The 12,186-nt window shown below is 33.1% G+C and overlaps 1 protein-coding gene across 1 annotated transcript in view; it reads left to right on the forward strand.

The window, feature by feature from the left end:
- The first annotated feature begins 952 nt into the window (after window positions 1-952).
- Window positions 953-12,186, forward strand: part of LOC128866930 (F-box/LRR-repeat protein 20) — a 145,233-nt gene continuing 133,999 nt past the window's right edge. The window contains exon 1 of the mRNA XM_054107983.1: window positions 953-2,984. The gene's annotated coding sequence lies outside the window, so the exon portion shown is untranslated. The remainder of the gene's footprint in view (window positions 2,985-12,186) is intronic.

The raw sequence follows: 12,186 nt of genomic DNA on the forward strand, positions 1-12,186 counted from the left end.
AATTTCTTTCTTGTAATATATTTATTGAATTAGAAATAAATTCCTAAGTGAACTCTAAAAAGAATTTTATTATTTTAATTCCACCTAATTCTCTTTTTACACCAATTTTTTAGACATGGATCCATCGTGTAAAAAAAGAATTATGTGTACATCTATTACCTAAGAAAGTGTCATGTTTGGTACCTTGATAATGTGTTATTTAGTAATTCAGTGGGAAAGGGGTTTTATAAAAATAATTTTCTTAGAAAACCTTTTATTAGTAATAAAAAATAGTGTTTAGCGAATAATGCAAATTTTCTGTAATCTTGTTTATAATTAACTCTTTTTCGTTCTTATGACCTCATTTCTGCTCTCTCCGGTTTATTGGGTTAACCGGTGTTTCTGTTAGCGTTTAGTGAAAATTATCGTGGAGATATTTCTTTACGTAAGCCTTTCATCGTATAAGTTTTCAAAATTAATTGACACAAATAGTGGATCCGCCTTAATGCCTATCTTCGCGATGAGTGCGCTCCACTAGCGATTTTCGGTGATGTATCGCATATGATAACTAATCACTAATAGAAACAGAGAAATATTAATTCAAATGCTACGTGAACGTCCATAGTTATCGATAACACGATAACGACTCTTCTAATTGTTTATATACTGTACCACTTTCTCAGCGTTTTAAATATAACGTTATTTAAATATTTCGTCAGAATTGATTGAACTTTTTTATTCGGGTTGGGCTATTACATTGTCGCGACTCTTAACATTTTATATACACGTCAGGCACATGTTTTCACCCAAAGCCTATACCGATTCATTCGGCTAAGATTATAATTAGTCTCTTACATACAACCCTGCGCGGAATGTGCAAAGCGTGATAAATATGAAGAACAAAAGTAAAACTTACAAAAATAAAAGAATACAAGGATAAGGAAATAAGATAGAAAAAAGAAAACAAAATTGATAGAATTGCAAGCAGCTGTGCAGACAGCCAACTCGTTCGAATAAGAATGAATGCAACTACGCATAAGGAATTAATGAATACCATAAACTGTGTTTAACTAAAGTTATTTGGTGCTTGTGTTTGATTTTGATTCTTGCGCAAAATCACGACATACGTTTGCATATATAAATATATATTCCGTCTTTAAACACGCTCTTAACACTTCGTTGGGCAACTTTCAATTGAAGGGAAAGGCAAAGGCAAAGGCAAAAGAAAAAGTGAAAAACAGAATCAGCAGAGGAATTTTATTCACTGCAAACGATTGGATCAGCTCGGAAGCAATTCAATTTGCTGTGAGTCGTCGTTGACAACATTCGTTCGCTATTCGACGTATCTACTCCGCATTCATTCTGCACTCAGAAGATCAGCAGAGAGTTAAAAAAATAGAATATATTTAATCAGATATTGGAAAATTATTATTGAAAATTATTTGGTAAAAGATCGGGAGTGTGTCAGAGTTTTCAATTTCCCTTATAATGTGTGATAGATTGTGCAAATTCGAAAAAAGGTAATAAATTGCAAGGTGCTTTAATTTAGAAGCGCAAATTGACAAAATTTGTTGTCGCGAATGTGTTAATTGCGTTCATCGGTGTGTGTGATATTGTGTGAGCGTATGTGTATTTCGCGAACCTCCTTGTAAGTGTGTGTATTGTGGTCGATTCTTATTGCTGCAGGATTTTCGCTAATTGAAAAGGCAAAGAAATCATATCCGGAAGTTCAAACATCTAAATACAAAATTCACCAGCGATAATATAAATTGTGAAGATTTTTCAACTAGCTAAAATTGTGAATAAAAATATGTTCGTCATTGCTTTGAGTTGGTGCTCAGTACTTTGACGTCGCTGTTGTCAGCACAGAAAATAATACAATAACAAAGAAAGTGCAAGGCAGCTGAAAAACAGAAAAATCAATCATGCACTTTTAGTATATTTTACAGGCAATGCAATAAGCAAATGTAAGTGAATAATAATAAAAGCAGAGCGGAAAAGATTGTAAAGCATAGAAAACATTGAGGGGATAGAAGAAAAATAGAAAGAGAAAAAAACAAATTCGATGATAACGAAGAGCAGAAAATCGAAGCTTCTTGCATTTTGCTTTTTCTTCAACTGTAAAACCAGCTGATAAAAATTAACAAGCATTCGATGTTGGATAATAACATAATGAAACCAACAAGCCATAGACGTATTTAAAAACGGATCGTTAGAAAAAGTTTTATTATAACTTTTCTCGCTTGAGGGTTATATGGAGTGCATTGGCACAAAGTGCGGGGGGTCAAAGCAACTGAGATACACCAACACATTCATTTAAGCTAATCGGCAAAGGTGCTGTAGCTCCGGTGGCAGTTTGTAGGTGAGAAGTACCAACTATTCGGATAAATATACATAACAACCGAGAACGTCTCTAAAAGAATTTCGTGCATATCGGGTAGCAGTTTCACATTAATGAATAATTGACTGATATGAAAAGGTCGCGCAACTTTTTCCAACTACGCATTTAATGTGAGAGAAAACGCAGCAACAAAACAAAGAAAGATAAGCAACGAAAAAGTGGCCTGAAAGTCATACCCATCAAATATTGTGATTTTTTATATAATTCTTTTTTTTTTACTTTGATTTGTACTCAACCAAGTCGTCAGCTCCCGCATTGGTAATAAAAAAGTTATTAATCTGCAAATATCGTGCTAAAGTAGAGATTATTAAAGACACCTACAAACAAGCTCTAAATATTTGCTCAACATTTTATTTAATTTTGTTTGGTGCCATCAATGCGTTTATAACGTGCAATTTTGTCGCCTTGCAACATTCTCTCTCTGCTGTTGTTGTCCACTGAAAGGTGCTTGTGGCGTCGGTGGCCTTATTGGAGGGTTCGTGCAGAATTTTTTACGCTCAGGTAGCAACAAATCTGCAACAATTTACAAAATCATCAAAGAGTAGCAAAAATGACCAGCATTGCCATCAATTCTGTATCCGGGTTTCGCATGCAACGCAACGACGTAAGTTCAATTTTTCAATTTCCATATTCAGGCATATTAGTATAGTTGCATAAATATGTATAAAAATACTTAATTTTTTTATTTCAACATACTTTTATTTACACTTTTATTTCACTTCACAAATCCATTCCTTTACGCATTTCCTCTATAAGACATTTTCAAAAACCCATTGTACTCGTGCACCAGTATTAATCATAGATAGAATCTGGAAATGCGCAAATATGTAAGTACATATGTGCATCGTGCGCTGTTGGATTTATAAAAGGGTCAAGGAAAAAATATTTTTTTAAATTTTAATAATTGTTTTATGTTTCTTTTAATTTTTAATCAATAGTATTACATTTGTTTGTTGTTTAGTCTTCCTTAGTTGTGGATGCTGATAAAAAGTTTAAAGTATTCAAGAAATATTCTTAAAAATACAACAAATTTAATTTCGTCTTAAAAGTACATAGGTTTTAAGTATAGATTCGAGTTTTTTTTTTTACTGATTGCTGATATAAAAATTTACATTTCGTTCTTTTTAATTTTTCAAAGTAATGCATTTTTTTTTTTTGTTTTTAACAATATAATATTGAGAAACTGATTTTGATTACATTTCATTCGGCTTATAAAAATATGTATTTGCAATATTTGGCAAACAATTTTGAAAATCTATAATGTTTTTTGGTAATAGTTTTCATTTATTCCAACTGCTATATGTACATATATACATTCGTACACAGGAATTATTATTTCATGGTTAATATGGTTTAATATAGATTATTTTTTATTTTAATGCTGCTTTCGCTGCAAATAATAAATCCATAATTATGTGAAAAAAAATCATTAATTAATTTTAATTTAGCCAAAATAGTGTAATTATTTTTTATTACAATTTTTTGATATTAAGTTTTGTATTTATTATTTATAATTATCGGCTTTTATGTTTATTTTTATATTTCCTTTCCAGAATAATCTAAAGTTTTTTTTTTTACTCAAGAATGTTGATAATTTTCTGTCAACATACATTTTGTTTCGTAACATAAAATCCCAAATGTCTTAGAATCTGTACGCAATGACCATGACTTTTAAAGTTTTAGTGGAATCTACTTGTCATTGATTCGTCCCATACTAAGAATAACTGCTTTGAATTCCATTTCCGAAGGGTGTTACAAATTAAAATTTTTAATACTTATTAAGGTAAGGCATTGACTTCAGAACATTCACCAAGCGTATGCCGCAAACTAAGGTTAAATTTTTTTCAGTTCCTGCAACAGTTGGACCTTAGTAAGGGCTATGCGATCTTGGCATCCTTCAAATTCTTCAACGAAGTGATCAAGCGTAGACTGAAATTGAGAGAGTAGCGACGAATCCAAAATTTGGGTGCCTCCTTTATTCTCATTTAAGGAGGTTTCTTCGTTTCGTATAGTAAAAGTTCGCTAATTATAGTACTAGAGGTACAAATTGGATAAATGTTATCCTTTAAAGTGCACTGAGGGATTTACCAATCCGAAGCAAAATTGTCAGAGTAACTTTGGCTTCTACGTTATAGGGGACTTAACAGCACAATTGTGCCCGTTCATTTCACATGTATTCTTGCGCTTTTTCAAACAGTCATTGTTCAGACGACAACGATGCAAAACTCTAGTAAAGTAGGGGAAGTTGAGACAGAGCAAAGTAATATCTGATTTTGAGGGCAAGGTTATAGTATCCGTTGGAAAAGGCTGGGCAAACAGTTGATAACTTGAATGATAAATTACAAGCATAATGTACAGAATGCAGAGGTATGGTCAACATCAGACCGTTAACCGGTCTAGGTGATTTTGAAGGGATCCACTGATTTGTTGATGTAATAAGTGAATTGACAGTGGTCTGTTTACAACAGAAGGCGGCAATACCTGAGACGTTACTTTGCTCTTTCTCAATTCCCTCTACTTGATAGAGTCTTGCATACGCAAACACCAAAAACAGAGTTTTTGATAATTATCGCAAACACAACTGTATTTGCTAGGTTGTTGTAGCAGTAGCTTCCCAGCCGAAATTGCTTGCTGGGCATTATAGATACTATGCTGCCCAACTGAGATCATATTAGCCTCGCTGTGAAGATGTTGTGGTGGGGATATCAGAAGGCGTGTCTCTAGTTCAAGTGACTAGTGTGTTTCCTTGGTCAACAATTTTAGTAGATATCCCTACTGAAAATTCTATAAAATGAAAAAAAAAACACCCTAAATAATACATATGGGGTTATAAAACATAAAATAAACTAAGTTAAATATTCATGTAGCTCACTTGGCTATCTCAGCAATGGCCGAGTGGATGGGATATCCATCATATTAAAAAAGTACGCCAGTTGAAAATAACTTTTTGAATTCTTTTTGCATTATCTCTCTTAAAGTTACCTTTCCAACAGTTCGGTTAATTACTCGCTTCAACATGGCTTGTAAATGAACCAAATCCAATTTCAGCCTATTAAAGGGGAAAAAATTAAAATAGCAAATATAATTTTTATGGCTCATGTAGCCGATACGCCAATTAATCTAAAAGATTTGCAACTCTTTCTTCATAGAAATCTTTGCATGTTTGCTTGACCTCGTTTAATTTGCATTGTGTGAAATCTTCAAACTGTGTTTTTTTTTTATTAACATTTCCTAACGAATGATGGTTTTAATAAATTCTTTCGTTAATTTCCTTTTCCTTCCTTTGTGTGCAAATTATGCATTAATCTGTTGATTGTTGGGTTTTTCTTATTGGAGTGAAAAACTGGAGCAACCAGCAAATGTACACGCGATATGCAAGTGTGATGCACTTCATCGCGCCTAGTCGAAGCGCCAGCAGTCTGTCTATCATGTGAGCTGTTACTAGTACGAAGACTCTGCATTTGATGCTCCGTTGGTGTTGATCCGCTTTTGGTTGGTCCATACCGGTGTATTTGGTATGTTTTGTTGCTGCTGTTATAAGCCAATTAAGATGAGTGGGTGAGATGCCGATTGTGATTGCATTATTCTATGTTTGTGAAAAATAAACTACAACTCATCTGCACATGTAATTGTAGCATAATAAACTACTTACTTAAGTTGTTATTGACGCTAATGAATTGCTCTAAATATGTGGAACATAAACTGTGGAATATAAACACTGCGGAGTAGTTAACCCGGATGTTTTTTTTTTTAATTTAGCAGATTTTAGCAAAATGAAAAAATCCAACCCTACTTCTTTGTGGTACGGATGGCATACAATTTTGGAGAGATGGTAGGCAATCTGGCTTTAGTAGCCTTTCAGGCCCAAACTAATTGCGAATACATTTTTTGTATTCCAGTTACTTTTGAGCCGAGCTTTCTCAACAAATACATATGTACATAACATTTCCAGATTTTGTTCCCACAATCAGTTGTATTTATTCATCCTTGTTTTTCTTTATGACCTCCTTGAGGACATTTGAGTATAAACAAAACTAATTTTTTTCATTGGTGGCAATGGTCAAACTTATTATGAAAGATGTGCGAATTCCGCAATTTCGAATTCCAGCGAGAAATTGGCATTCAATTTACTATTGCATTAACATCTGTGGGCCTATTGACAATTCAAAACTCATGCATCTTTTGTAAAGCTGATGGTGTAGAGTGTCTCAAACTATTTCTACAATAGTGCATATTACTGATTTAAGTGCTGTTAATTTGCTCTTTCTCTGTTAAAATTTACCTCGCGAACAAATTAGATTTATTTTTTCACTGTGCTGCCTCTCTATTCATTTTCGGTTTCTGTAGCTTGTAAAATTTAACTATATATGTACCTATGTACATACATTGTTGGTACTTTAAAATACATACTTTGTTTGTGAGCATCAAAAATACTTAATATTTTATTGACTCTCATCTCACACTCTTTAGTGTACATTTATAGACGCAGACTTTGCTCGTATTCCGCTGTCGTCATAATATTCTCTTTATAATTTGTGTTATTGTGCTCTCATCATACTGAATATACATTCTATTGTACACGCTTGCGTATGTATGTAGTGTGTGGAGCAGTTTGCGTCAAAACAAAACTCAGCTGTGCACGTGTAGGTCGCTTCCACTCACCGGTATATAATACCTACATTCCCTACCCACATTTAAAAAGTTTTTGTTTATAGATTGTGCACTGAACAGGGTGAGTGAACATGTACTTAAGAAAAAATATACGTATATAATAAGCGCTTACACACTTTTTGGGTGTTTGGTCGTGCTGGTGTTTCTATTTGTGGCGTGCGTGTTGATCTTGTTCCACAAATGGTTTTAAGCCGTTTAAGAAAAATATTTACATATATTTACCTCTATTATTTCTCCTGGTACTATACCCAAGTAATATTTTGATAGCCTAGATGAATAATAGACATCTGAATTTCAAAAGGCCAAGATTGATGGGAATTTGCACGCCAACTATGCTAGTTTTGCATACGAAGGCAATTTTAACAACGTACAAAAATAATATTTTGATAACTACACCATTACCAGTTGTAGTTTATAAAGGTTCACTTGGATGTTAAAAAGATTCAATTGAATTTTACAATAGAACAGTCAAACAATCGTAAATTGGGTTTCATTTCAATGCAATTAATTTAAATATTAATTTTCAAACGAACGTTGTATGGGCATATTAAATAAATTAGTGTACAATAATATTCAGCAATATTTAAAATTAATCAAAATCAAGTCTATGCATAGTGTATTAATCATCAAAAAATCCAAGCGACTATTCTAAAATCTAATTAACCCTTTTTAATTCCAATTGACCAGTTTAAAATCCAATTGACGCTCTCTGAAATCATACTGAAAAAGGTACAGTGAACTAAAGATTTGTCAATATAGGTAAAAGGGTTGATCTTCAAAGAAATCTGAATGTTTGTCTCCGCCATTTTTGAGTAAATTCATGTATTTCTGAAACCAACCTCCGATTGCGATGGCAAATTCCCCGAGTGTAATTATGCCATGGAAAAGCTCCTTATAAAAAAACCATCTAAGGTTCAAAGACGACATAAAACTGTAGGTTGCGCCATTTATGGAAACATAACAAGACGCACTCCATAAGTAGGAGGTGCCCCCACAAGGGTGTAATCTCCGATTGTTTATACATATATATCTATATAAAATTTTAATACATATATTACTTGGATGAAAGCTTTTGTTTAAATGTCGAAGCGGGAAGTAGAGTACAAATTGTCCAACTTTAAAAGAAATCGATAAGGAATCTGCTGGGGGGGGGGGGGGGGGGGGGGGCAGAGGAAAGGAAAGACCGCCGCAGCACTGAAAATATCAAGCAGAGAAAAAGTATCACTTGATTGAACGATTTAATTTTGAATTGCTTAAAAAAGTGCAGCTGACTGCGCTTGAATTCAATCTGCATAAATGAAATGGAATCTACGATTATAGGTATTTTCCGGTAACCTTTCACATACAAATTAATCAGCTTAATTGAATCATATGCACTTTGGAAAAAATATTACTTTTATTTCAGTGCTGTTTAAATTTAACAAAAAACTACTGTTTTTACAATTATTGCCTCTTAAGATAATCTAAAGTTTTACATTACGTAAATACTTCACCTTGTTTGAAAGTAGAATAATATAACTAAAAAGTATCACAACTGGCGTGAATGTGAAAAAAGGATGCATGTAAATTCTAGTTTCTCAAAAAGAGAGTGTTTATTTGTACTTAGCTGAAAACTAAACCCATAAAAAGTATTGATATCCCTTAGAGAATATCCAACAATACTCTGAGTACTTTTGACATTCAGGTATTTGTGATGACAACAATGAGCAGTTGTGTAATCAGCAGTAATTACATTGTAAGCATAAAAATGATTAGTTGCTTTGCCGTTTTAGAGAAATGGAATTTACTTAAATGTAATTTCAGTGAGAGGAAAAGATACATATATAATATCACAACGACAACATAGGAAACGTACTTAGTTTTTTCCCGAGGCTAGAACAACTCTTGAAACTCTCACGATGCTGAAGAGTAGTGGTGGAAATTATTTCATTACCCTGTTTTATTGTTGCTACCTTGACGCTGTTATTGTTTATCTAAGTACATAATACATATATATCTACAATACATATACATATGTTTGTATATTGAATGTTAATGTTGCTCAAGAAGCATAGTGTGAGAGCGTCGTGCTAAAGTGGAGCCAAAGTACGTCGCATACGAGTGCAAACACATTTTTTTGCCTGCAATGCGCTGTTGTTTGTTATTACTGAAACTAAAAACTGTAGTCTAACATGTTTTCTCCCACACTCTGTTGCAAGTTTAACACTGCTGACGAATTTTCGCTGCTAATTTGTGCTAACATTTTGGGTGAAACTTTTTCACAATGGCTAATATATTTTTCACGTTGCTTGGGTTTCGCATTTTTAACATATCATTTGGATTTGCCAGATAATATTATATATTTGCGCGCTCTTAACATTCGCTGCTATTCTGTTTAAGAAACAGCTGTTGTCGTTGCCGTATAAAGCGAATAGTTGATTACTCAAAACTATTTACACCCAGCCCAATCGTAGCCTAGCTGTTGCTGCACAGCAAGATAAACGTCTCTCTGGTAACTCATTTGTACAGAGCCTGAGTAGTCAATAGCCAATGCACCTAGCAAAGCAATCGCATTATGGGCATCGCTGCCTCATTGTCGTCCCATCTGTCGTATTGTCGTGATCGTTGTAGTCGTTTTGGTGGCTTATGTTTTGCATTAAATCAACGCACCAACATCTTGCCCCACAGTACACATTCTCATTAAACGTTTGGTATATGGTGCAATGGTACGTGTATAGGCAATCAGTCGGTCGCGTTTTCTTCTCGTATGTATTCTTCTGTCGTGTGTGTAGGCATTGTACTATGTGACGACGATTAATGTAGGAAAATCTCGCACTAAAGCACTAAAGCAAAGCATTTAATATGAATTTTGGTGTGTATCTCACATCAGTAGAAACAGCAGGTATCACAAAGGTTTACTGCAAGGCGTATCTATAGATTCGCCTTGGTTTACTGCCTGTGTTTGTATTTAAGTTTTCTTCTATTTGTGTCTTTGTGGCTTCTGTTGAGGAACATTTTATGTGTGTCCCATGGCTATGTAAGTCGACGTACTAAATAAAATTGGAAAGATGTGAAACTATTTAAACTAAAATGGAAATTATAAAAAATAAGTGTTAATGCATAAAGAATGTGAGATTAAAAATTGTGAGAATAACGTAAAAGGTTAAATGACAGCAGGAGAAATGCTAAATTGTGTTGCTTTTTTATTTTCTCTTAAGCGTATCCAATAAATATGTAAAAGTGCAAAGTAATCAACAAAGTTCGTGGCTATGTGTTGCGCTTGGAAATTTCGATTTTTCAAAGTAAGCTTGTCCCATTTTTTTCACACGAAGATTCACGTAAGCACGCATGTGAAGTGAAAAAAGAACACACAAAGATTTATGGAAAATGATGACTAAAAAATGGCTGTTGTTCGCGCGCTCTGCTGACTTGACGCTTGTAAATTTATTTTGAAAATGAAATTTTCGACTTAAAAAAAATACATTTTAGTATATGTTGTGAATTTGTATGCTTCATATTGCCATTTTCATCAGTATGTTTTTTATTTTTAAATTTTTTTTCTATAACCAAAGACTTAGTTTGTTTTTTCTATTGGCTTGAAAGGGGATTTCCAGGCCAGAAACTAATTTCATATACACATTATTTTGGCTAGCTATTCAACCTTATCGCGAACTATATGTACTCCCATAAATTACAATACGAATTTTGGAAATTTTGTAATTTATGGGAATGTTTTATTTGCATCGAGTTAGCGATAAGACTGATTAGTTTGACGGTAAAAAAATGCTTTATGTTGGGGAAATATATTCATTTATAGCACATTTATATTTTAAATTGATATAAAATTAAAACAAATATAACTTTTGCAGATGTCAATCGGAGAAACAATTATTACAACCGAAAATTTGCATAAACACTGCCCAAGTTGTGACCACTGGCTCAGATATTAGGTATTAATTTAGTAAATCTTGAATAAAGTTTCGACATCGCTAGTTAATATAAGCGAGCGTTTGTTTTTAAGTATAAAATACCATATTTTAACCTTATTAAAAAATCGTATACTGCTTGTTCTGATTTAATTATCAAAAGTGTTTAGATGACAGGGTTATCAAACATGCTAGAAGATCATAATTTCTAAATTGAAATTACTAATCTTGAATTTGAAAAAGTTCACAGAAATGTTAGTATAATAAATAAATGGTTTCACAAATTGACATAAAAGTGATTATGTGTTAAGGGACCTATGGTAAAAAAATACGTATATATGTATATATACATATATACATATGTATCATTTTGGTTTTTCATGCACGAGGTTTCGAACCCATTGGCTACGGCCTCCGGTAACGGGGGTAAAATACCACGAGAAAAAATTACAACAAAAAACCCATCGAGTCTTTCCCTAAGATATTTTTTGTCGGCTTTTAAGAAGGGAAGAGACTTTCCGTTTGTAGACATATGTACTAATTACTGTCAACGTCAAATGAAAGTGCTCACCACATGCACAAATTATAACTGTCTTTTTGTCGCAATTTGTTTTTAAGGTTTCAAACTTTGTACAAATTTTATAAAAATGCTGCTAATCTTCATTAAAAGTTCAAATTTTTTTAGAAAAATTCTGGATCAATTCTATAGCTCCTTAAATTTTAGTATGATAAAATGTAAATTTCAATCGAGTTGATAGTGTTTTTCGTTGAAGTGTTGCGAAATTTCTTCCAAAAAAAAAAAAAAAATATTGTGCATTCGTTATATGGGAAAAAATAGCAAATTTTTTGCTGGAATTATTTAGCTTTTAAATGATTAGTAGGAGGGCAGGATGTTAGACCTTAGGGCTGCCTATCTCCTTTATCTAATATCATACCCGTGTAACAAAACAAAACCGAGTTATTGTTTTAAGAAAATAATGAAGTGACCTTTCGAATATATTTTAATTGTCTATTGTTTCTTTCATTAATACTAACAATAAGCATTATTAACTTTTCTCATGATCTCAGCTTGCGCAACTGAGATTGCTGCTTTTTCCTCCCATGCGCTACCAGAATAAACCATTCTTTGCTTTATTTACTTATGTTTGAAATGCTTATTTCACGTTTAACTTATTCTTTAGTTTTCTTCCATCTTGCGACCATCAGCTGTTGCTAACTACTTTTGTTGTT

Source organism: Anastrepha ludens, chromosome 6 (genome assembly GCF_028408465.1).
Source record: "Anastrepha ludens isolate Willacy chromosome 6, idAnaLude1.1, whole genome shotgun sequence".
Taxonomy (NCBI): Eukaryota; Metazoa; Arthropoda; class Insecta; order Diptera; family Tephritidae; genus Anastrepha; species Anastrepha ludens.